Source organism: Helianthus annuus, chromosome 2, assembly GCF_002127325.2.
Source record: "Helianthus annuus cultivar XRQ/B chromosome 2, HanXRQr2.0-SUNRISE, whole genome shotgun sequence".
NCBI classification, from domain to species: Eukaryota; Viridiplantae; Streptophyta; class Magnoliopsida; order Asterales; family Asteraceae; genus Helianthus; species Helianthus annuus.
Genome location: NC_035434.2, coordinates 45,600,216 through 45,611,121, shown reverse-complemented (window position 1 = coordinate 45,611,121; position 10,906 = coordinate 45,600,216).

The window sequence follows — 10,906 nt, the reverse complement described above, 5'->3', positions numbered from 1 at the left end:
ACCATAGTCCCTCATTTGCTGTTGGATCCAGAGGATCTGAGAGCAACAGCTGGAAGCCGAAACGTATTCAGCCTCACAAGTTGAGAGAGCGATTGTGATTTGTTTCTTGCACTGCCAGGTGACTAGCCGAGTTCTGAAGAACTGGCACCCAGCAGTTGTGGACTTTGCATTTAACTTACAACTCCCGAAGTCAGAGTCAGTATAACCAGTAAGAGAAAAGTCACCAGATTTAGAATACCAAAAGCCGGTGCTTGGGCAACCATTGAGATACCGTAAAATTCTCTTCACAATTGTCATGTGTGACTGTCTCGGACTTGACTGATATCGGGCGCAGAGGCAAGTTGGATACATGATGTCCGGACGTGAGGCTGTCAAATACATTAACGATCCTATGATAGACCGATAGTGCGTTTCATCCACTTTTTCACCACTTTCATCCGAACAGATGCCATTATTTGTAGCCAGGGGGTTGATGTTGGAGATGATTCAGACATGTTGAATTTGTCCAACACATCGTTCACATATTTGGTCTGGTGTATGAAGATTCCATCGGGCAGTTGTTCCACTTGAAGCCCTAGGAAGAACTTCATCTCCCCCATTTAACTCATTTCAAACTTCTTTTTCATAACCTTCTCAAACTCCTTACACAAATCTTCATTCGTTGATCCGAAGATTATATCATCGACGTAAACTGCACGATGAGTAGATGTCCTGCAACCTCTTTTGTAAACAAGGTACTATCGACAGTCCCTCTGGTGAACCCGTTGGACAGCAGATTTCGTACCAGGCTCTCGGGGCCTGGTGTAGTCCATATAACGCCTTGTCGAGTAGATACACCTTGTTTTTGTGCACAGGATCGGTAAACCCCGGTGGTTTTCCGACGTACACTTCTTCTTTAATCTTTCCGTAAAGGAATGCAGATTTGACATCTAGTTGGTAGACCTTGAATCCCTTCCAAGACGCGAACGCCAAGCAGATTCTAATTGCCTCAAGTCGAGCAACGTGCGCATACACTTCAGTAAAGTCGATCCCTTCTTGTTGACTAAAACCTTGGACTACCAAACGTGCTTTGTTCCTTATGATCACCCCTTTATCATCTCTTTTACATTTGAAGACCCACTTGGTCTTGATCAACTTTTGATCTTCCGGTAAATCAACCAACTTCCACACTCCAAGCTTTTCAAATTGTTGTAGCTCTTCTTGCATTGCATTCACCCAACTCTCTTCGGTCAATGCTTCTTTATATGTTTTCGGCTCTACCTACGAGATAAAACATTTCAATGAAAAGTCTACTTGTAAAGGTGCTACAGAAGTGTAAAAACATGCAAGCGCTTTGTTTATCTGATCGCGCGTTTTCACGCCGCTGTGAAGGTCACCAATGATTTGCCTGAAGGATGGTAAGATAAAGTTCTTGGCATGACTGTATCAGGTACGCTCACTTCCGGTTGCAAATTTGTGATATTCTGATCACCCGTATGATCCACAGCATTTGAAGTCTCAATATTTGGTTCTTCGTCATAAGTCGGATCGGTTTCCGATTCTGAGTCGTCAGATTGATCAAATATTGGAGCTGGTTTTTCGGAGGTTCATGTGCAGTTCCACTTGGACCGGCCTCATGATCATTTGAACCCTCGGTGGGCGGAGAAACTACCAACGGTCTCGGCACTTGTTCTTGTGAAAGAGACTGCTGTTGTTGGTATAAGAATGCCAGTTCCTCCTCACGAGGCTCTGTCGGCAAATGGCATGACTCCCAGAGATTGTCGTAATCAAATAGCAACCTGTTTCCGGGAAGTTGTTCTGGAGCAGTAAACCTTTGACAGTCAACGTGTTGAACTTGTATTATCTTTCCCAAACACGGAACAAATACTCTCTTCAACGGACTAGCGTAACCTACAAAAAAAACCTTCATTAACCTTTGCACCAAATTTACCGTCTAGATCAATAAAAGTGCATGGTGATCCAAATGGTTCTAAAAATTTTAGATTTGGTTTGTAAAGATGTAACAGTTCAAAACAAGTTTTCTTGTGCTTTTTCACCGTAAGCACACGATTCAGCGTGTAACATGCCGTAGCGACTGCTTCACTCCAGAAATATATTGGTAGCTTCGAATCTGCTAACATGGTACGAGCTGTTTCAATCAACGTATGATTCTTTGGGTTCTGCGACACCGTTCTGTTGTGGAGTATATGGTGCGCTGAATTCATGAAGAATTCCTTTATCACTCCAGAAATATATTGGTAGCTTCGAATCTGCTAACATGGTACGAGCTGTTTCAATCAACGTACGATTCTTTGGGTTCTGCGACACCGTTCTGTTGTGGAGTATTTGGTGCGCTGAATTCATGAAGAATTCCTTTATCGTTGCAGAATTCGAGCATACGGTTGTTTTTGAATTCGGTGCCATTATCACTTCGAATGCGTCTGATCGGCAGTTTGTAAAGATTCTCCATCTTCTTGAATAGTGTCATCAAGAAATCAAATGTTTTATCTTTTCTCTCTAGAAAATTCACCCAGGAGAATCTTGTATAGTCATCAGTAACGACTAAACAATACAGATCTCCACTTATGCTCCTCACATTTACCGGTCTGAATAGATCCATATGGAGTCTTTCGAGCGGTAATCTGATGGAGCTCAAGAGCTTTTTTGGGTGCGACTTCTTTGTTTGCTTCTCTTTCTTGCATTTGATACAATCATCATTGAGATGGAAGCTTTTCGGATTGACACCTTCTACAAGATCATTATGAACTAAGAAGTTCATTTTTTTGACATGAATATGCCCCATTTTACGATGCCACATGATTGATTCTTTTTCTGCCGCCTTTGTTTTACTCACGAAACACTGTGACTTTTTATCTATTGTTGTTGCGGTGCTCATGTCTAAAATGTAGAGATCGTTTTCACGAGGAGCGCGCATCAACACCATTTCTTCCGGTATTTTAAACCCTGGTTTGAGAATTAGACACTCATCTTTTGTGAAATGAACCGTAAATGACTTATCACAAATCTGTGAGATGCTCAACAGATTGTTTTCCAACTCGACAATGTAATTCACTTTCTCAAATGAGACGACTCCGTTTGTAAGTATTCCTTCACCGACGATTCTACCACCTTGAGTTCCCGCAAACCCGACATACCCTCCATTAATTGATTTGACGTCGTAGAGTAATGCTAACATTCCCGTCATGTGCCTTGAGGCGCCGCTATCCATGATCCACTTAGAAATGATAGATCTTGGAAGCCCCTACACATCAAATAACATTTTAGTTAAACAAAGATGCCCAAGATTTTTTAACATTTGGAACACTACCAAATACAATATCATGAGTTACTTGGTCAACTTTTGGAAGGTTAAAGATAACATTTGGTACATCAGATTTTGATTTTGATTTTAGAGTTCCCTCCTTGATAGGTGGGAATTCTTCAATCAATTTGTCTAATTCAAACTCAAGTTTCTCAACATCGGTTGCAAAAACTTTTGATTCAGATTTTAAAACCTTTTCCATTTTCTTTTCATCAAAAGATTGTTTAGATTTCTCCACCCATGATTGATTTTGAGAAGTCTTTGTTTTGGGATAAACCTTTGAAGTCTTTTGTGTTTTCGAAGATTCACCAATTTCAAAATTTGATTTTGGTTTGTCCTCGGACTTCAATGGTTCACCATGTTTCAGAATACGCACGGGGGATACCATTGGTGATTTTCCCTTAACATCTTTTGAAACTTTTAGTTTTGGTTTCTGGAAAACTGGTTTTATGATCTTTTTAACACATTGCTTTGCCATGTGACCAATTTCATTGCAGCGATAACAGATTCTTTTGTCATATTCAACAAAAGTGGATCTGTTGGTCTCATCTTTCAACTTTTTGGCTGCATTGAAATCATCAACTGCTTTCTGACTAAAGATATAATCTTTTTCAGCTATTGTGTTATTACCCGCCACAAACACATCACTCAACTTTTCTTTTGGCTTGAACCTCTTTCTTAGCCATTTTCTTCTCAAAACCGACACCTTTCTTTTGAAATTGTTACCATGTCTTTTGTTATGACCATTGTTACCCACCCATTCATTCTTTCCCGGGTTGTTTGGTTGTTGTTTCACAAAAGATTTTTTCGGTTTTGATAGAAACGCATTGTTTTTTACTTCTGAGATATCAATTTCCACAAGTTTGAAAACTTTTTCAACATTTTCCAAGTTTGCATTCTGAATTGGGTACTCAAAATCAGTATATAATTTGTCAGTTCCGGTCATTGTGTAAACCACAATGATCGAATCGTCATCCATAACTTTATCTGATTTTGGGATGAACTTGTCAATAAAGTTTCCATCATCTTCAGAATCTGAACTTGAATTCTCAAAATCAGTTTGGACCGTTTTGAAATCACTGTTATCACTCTCTTCATCCAACACTTGGTCTACAACTGTTTTCACAAGTTGTGACTCGTTGTCGGTGTCAGACGAGGAGAATGTTGTGACAACCCTCACTAAACCAGGTATCCGTACGACTTAATTAATGATTAATTACTGCTTAATTACTGTGCTTACCTGAAATTGTGGATAAATTGCTACTTGAATGTTGATACATGTACATACTTGCATCATACTCTACTTCCTGTCACTACATTATTTACATGCTGAACCTTAGTGACAAACATGATGCACAAAAGCACAGTAGCACTATAAACGGATAACCTATTGAACATGCTGATAAAGCCAGCATCAGGCAGACACTGCCTCTAAGGCCTGTATGAGCCAGAAATAGTTACTACACTAGTGGTGAGTGTAGGGATACAAGGGTTGTAGAACTGCGTCTCTAGGAATAAGTTACAATGATTGGATGTGCCTAAAACGTACTCTAAGCACAAAATTCAGCACTTTAATAAACAATTCAGCTTTTAGCTAACTAATAAAGTGCCAAAACATGAGAAAAATGTTACTAGACACTTTCCAAAGTGTCGGGAATAAGTTGTGTCACTAAAAATGGTACTAACGACACTCTAAAGCTTTGTTAAGCGCTTTAATGGATTACTATCCAACCGAACAACCGGACTATACCCGGAACATGAAAATATTGTTAATAACATTATTTATCTTTTTTCTGAGCCAGTTAGGGTCCCTGAATGCCCTAACAACCGCCATAAAGCACAACACACTACTAACCGGGTTAATCCCTAAACTTAACTAATCTAACCTAACTATAAACTAATTAACACTTGAAATCCAACCAAGAACCCCCCCCCCCCTTACGAATTCGGTCCCCTTGGGGACATACCTTGTACCATCTTTCATTATTTTAATCAATTGTGTTTAGTATCTAAATGACATAAAAACCATTGGATCATAACTCAATTTTTGTCTATAAGAACAAGGGGTTACACATTTGATCATACACCACAAAAACACTCTCTCTTTCCCTCTCAAAGCTCTCGGCCGAGATCCCCCTTCACACCCATCATATTTTTCGGTTTTGATCACCTCATTTCAAGATCACACAAGTGTCAAGGGTCTCGTATAAGAAGGCTTGGTGCATTCGGAACTCAAAGGACCTGACTCTATTGCTTTTATCCTCTCATTTTGCGCCTAGATTCTTCCCTAGCCTCGAGCTAGTAGTAAGTTGTTATAATCACCTTCTCGAACTATTTCAAGATGGTTAATATGATTTGTAACGGTTAAAACTCGTAATCTTACAAGATGAAGCATAAAAGTCCACTAAAAATGCAAGTAAAGATGGTTAAAAGCTTGTTTGATGTGTAAATCTTGTAGTATTTGTTTTGTGTAGTTATTTGGACCCGATCTATGTTGTGGTAGCTCGGATCATCGTTTAACCCGGGTTGGTCATGATCATGGATCATGACATAGAGTTTTTTTGGATGAAACAAGGGTTAAGTGATGAAACTCTACCACACACAAATCATGAACTTGTGTAAAATGATTTTACTTGTGAAATAGTGTTTAAAACTAGTAGATCTACGAATCTACAAGCGGTATTTTCAAAAGAGCGAGTGTCAAAGAAACCATGTTTTCTAAAGACGGATCTTACACTAACAAGAATGATTTTTAGAACACACAAGTGTGTAAACACTTGCGTAGCACAAAGTTTCGACAAAATAACTATTTTTGTAAAAGTTGACGAGAAGTTGTAAAGACGGAATTTTTCTAAAAACGAGGTTTTTACGAAACCGGATTGCTTTATATAAAGATCCACTAAATGTAATGGGATTTACTTCATATTTTTGAGTAAATCACAAGTTCATGTAATTTATGCGATTTACATATTTATTGACTAGTTTGATGCGTTGAATATTGTTTTGGTTAAATAAGAAAATGGTTGATTTGATTTATAAAAGAAAATGATACGCTTGAAAGCGTGGCCATCTCCAGTTACAGAGGAAACTCTGGCGAAATTTTTCTAAAAACCTAACACTTAGAATTATTTTCACTATAAGTGTTAGAAATACTTTTTGACTTGTTTTCAAATTATAGATTTCGCCACGACTTTATTTACAAAATATCGGAGGTGGGATTTCACAAAATAAAACTTGGAAAAATATATATTTAGTATATATTTTTTCATAAAGTCACTTGATATGTGTTTATGATTATTTTTGTGAAGTACACATATATTATTTTTAGGGTAAAAATAATATTATCGAATGTTAACGAATCCAAAATAATACGAACGCTTTCACGATAAATATATAAGTTACACCGGTAATTGTTATTACCACTCGATCGTTAAAACGTAACTTACGCAATTTAAAGAAATATTTATGAACGCGTAAGTTTGACAAAGTATTATTTTGGGAAAATCATATGTGTTAAAATATAATATTTTTGAGAAAAAATAATTATATTTTGGAGTTAGGAATAAAAATATATTAAGTGAGACTTAATAATATATTTCAAAGATATACGAACGCACATGTATTAAATCCCCCATCCTTGGGAAGGAGAATCGCTACCAAGTATTTACAAAATGAAAACACGAAATAGTTGTCTAACTATTTCCCAAAAACCTAAACCATGAAGCTAAGGCACGGCCGTCCGTCTAATAGAGTTAGTACGTGTAGGTCGTCGCACAGCTGCTTGATCAGGAGTATTACTTGGTATAGACGTACCACTGTGAGTTCATGTCCCCCTTTTCTCTTAACTGTTTTCAGTTTTATAAACTGCGGGGGTGAAATATATGTTACTTTGATTACAAGTACTTTATACATGGTATGGTTAGCGTAAGGAGGTTTACTACTTAGATCATGTGAGTGGGTAGGAGCAACATGAGGTCATTAATCCTCATGGTAGGACCGAGGGACAGGAGCGGTAGATCTATCTGGGTGTAGCGAGCCCAGCCCCAGGCCAAACTAGAAACGGACCTCGGGGTGACTTTGTGCCCGACGCATAAATCCGCTAGGTTTGAGTCTCCCTACTTGCACTTCACACATATCAATGGCCTTGCAAACCATTGGTGATCTCAATTCCCTTATTTGCTACATACCAGGATTTTTATACTTACAAAGGTTTATTTACTCACTTACGCATGAACTCACTCAACATTATTGTTGATTTTTCAACTTACATGTATTTCAGGGAATTAAAGGATCTGGCGCGGTATGACACGTTTTCCCGCTGCACTAGTTACGAGGTCATCCGGGTTTAAGGGATGTGACTCTTTCCTGGACAAGTCACAGTCCTTAAACTATGTTTATGATATGTTGATGTTTATGTTTGTTGAACAATGTTTATGTCATTAGGGTGTGTTCCCGTTGATACAATGTTGTTGTATTTGGTTTTTAAGACTAAATTAAATGGATGATCTTGCATGGTTTTTATTCATATAGCTTTGTTATGGTTAAGCTATGGTATTAAGAAGTCACACCAAATTAACCACGCTTCCGCAAAGCCAGGGTGTGACAGCTTGGTATCAGAGCTCTGTTCATAGCGAACTAGGATTCCTTCTCGAGTCTAGACTACGATCACTAGGGCTCTCACGAAAACATTTTTACTGCATACCACTTAAGTCCAGATCCAGAACGTTTTTACAAACAAATGTTGAGCACATTTTATTTATTTTTTTAGGCTCAGTCTTGGAGGCTGAGGCTCGGTCTTGGAGGCCGAGGCTCGATCTAAGAGATCGAGGTAGATGGCTAGTGAGACTAGGAAGAGTAGGCTCAGTCTTGGAGGCTGAGGCTCAGTCTAGGAGGCCAAAGCTCGATCTAAGAGATCGAGGTAGATGGTTAGTGAGGCTAGGAAGAGCAGGCTCAGTCTTGGAGGCTGAGGCTCGGTCTTGGAGGCCGAGGCTCGATCTAAGAGGTCGAGGTATATGATAGAGCAGTCTTAGAGGCTGGGAGAATTTAGCTAGTGGGACTAGGAGTATCAGTCTAGGAGACTGGGAGGCTAGTGGAACTAGGAGAATTATTTGATTGCTTACTTGGTGACTAATGTGTTTACCTGATTGTATGACTGATTATTTGTGCATATTTATGTTTATGTTACAGACACCATGGACACCTCTGGCACAGGTGATTTAGACACTACGAGTCCCCGGCCGATCGTATCAGACGATTTAGTATCTTCAGAGCGCTAGATCCACACATCCGACGTTACTAGCACGGACGAGGACGACTTTCAGCCCTTCGCTTTACCTGATGGTGCTGATGAGCTCGCTGATGGCCCTCTTATTAGGGACCTACCGTTAGTGGAGATCCCTGCTCCCATACCCTTAGCTGTTTATCCTGCTTACGATTTGCTTCTCGACGCCGACGATGATGGCGACGTCGATCTGTATGATGATGAGCCCATAGAGGATGAGGCTCAGGGCGAGGCCCTTCTTGCTGCTGGTGATCTCTTGATGATCGCAGATGCTCCCGCTGAGGAGTCACCTGCTCACTCTCCGGTCCCAGACTCTTTCGAGTCTGTGGCTTCCGCACCTTCACACACTCGGAGCGCATAGCACTTTTCACATGCTTCAGATCCTTACCAGGCATCCTCTGTTTCCCCTATTCCTAGCTTTGCTTTCGACCACGATGATGTGGAGGATTCCAATCCTATCTTTCCCCCAGGATTCGACCCAGATCTGGATATAGAGTTTATACCTATGGATCAGCCTATGGAGGATCCAGTCGACCCAGTAGACCCAGTTGATCCTATCGACCCTGAGTTTGATTTTGAGATGGCCTTTGATGATCCCGAGCTTGCCATGGCCCCTGAGCAGGTAGCCGCTCTAGACCCTGCGTTTGAGCATGACCCAGTTCATGCTTGCGCACCCATTATTGGGCCTGTGATTGCTGACCCACCTATTGATGATCACCCTGTGGATGCACCGTTGTTGGAGGGCGATCATGTCCTTGCTGTTGATCATGTTGATCCCCCACTTATTGCTGATGCACCTGTTGACCCCCTTGTTGCACCCCACCATGATCCTATGCTTGTGCAGTTTGATCGTGTACTTTTTGAGGCACACATGGTCCCACGAGATGAGCACGCCCAGCACGGGTGGATTCCTGCTGATGATGAGGTTCCACCTATTCCCCCTCAGATCACTGATACCCGTCACATTGATACCTCTTTTACATTCCCTCAGTTTACACCTCCAGCGCGACCTGGAGAGGGTTCTTCGGCCCATCCCTTTGGACACGTGCCGACGTCTGTTCCCTTTACGCCACAGTTTTCACCTGTTTTACCCCCTGTTTCTCCATTTCATGTGGCACCTTTTGATCCAGCCAGTGAGCCATTCCTTTGGTCGTCACCACCTGTTATGCCACCGACCGACCCTTACCATCCTTTCCATATGGGATATTCCATTGAGGATGTTTTGATGTCTTTTGTCTCCCAGCACGAGGCACACACGCAGCGCATTCAGGAGCTTGAGAGGGCTCAGCCGCCGCCGTGTCAGTGCCAGGGTCAGACCCACTCTCCTTTGAAGCACCCTCGACCTGCACCACCAGATTATGTTGCACGCCTTTTTGCCCTAGAGCAGCAGGTTGATTCTTTCTTGCGTACCCATAGAGCCATGGAGGAGGACTGGCTCCATTTGCGTCGCTTGTTTTACACTCACTTTCCCCCTCCTCCACCGCCATCCGTGTAGAGCTCTTCAGTACCGTATGGCTAGACGTTGGTGAGAAGACGACGATTGCTTTTGACTGCACAGTAATTTTTGGAGACTACATTATGATTCTGACTTTTGTTGACATGTATTCGATGTACTGACACTGATTCGATATAGTTTTTGGACTGGGGTGATGTAGCCCTTAGTCGACTGATGTTGTATGACACCGTGATGTACTTGTACACTTACTATGTGGTCTCAATATATGGCAATCGCAGTATTCTCATCATATTTGATGCTTGATTGATTATTTATATTTTTATGACATGAGATGTTATGTGAATGATATATTGATATCATGAGATGTTGTGTACTATTATTATCATTATATACGTACGCTTTACTATGGCCTGACCGACGTGAACACATCTTTAGAAGATGCCGCCGAGACGTCAACAACCGCAAATGCCTACCAATCAGGCAGAACTCCAGCAAATCATCGTTGCTGCCATCGCACAATACGTCGCCTCTCAAGGAGGGACTAGTGGAAGCAACTCGGGCAATACTGGCAACAACAACCCACCTCATGGTAATACTAAGTCATTAAGACATACCATGACCTAATTGGATATCTATAGCAAAGATGCTAATGCCGTTCACATGTTATACTGTACGTGCAGGGTGCACCTACAAGCAGTTTCTAGACTGCAAGCCAGTCAACTTTGATGGCACAGGAGGTACTGTCGCCTTTGTTCGTTGGGCTGAGAAATCTGAATATGTTCTTCGCATGAGCAAATGTGCACTAGACCAGCAAGTCACCTATATCTCTGGGCTATTCTTGGATGGAGCCCTATCTTGGTGGAATTTG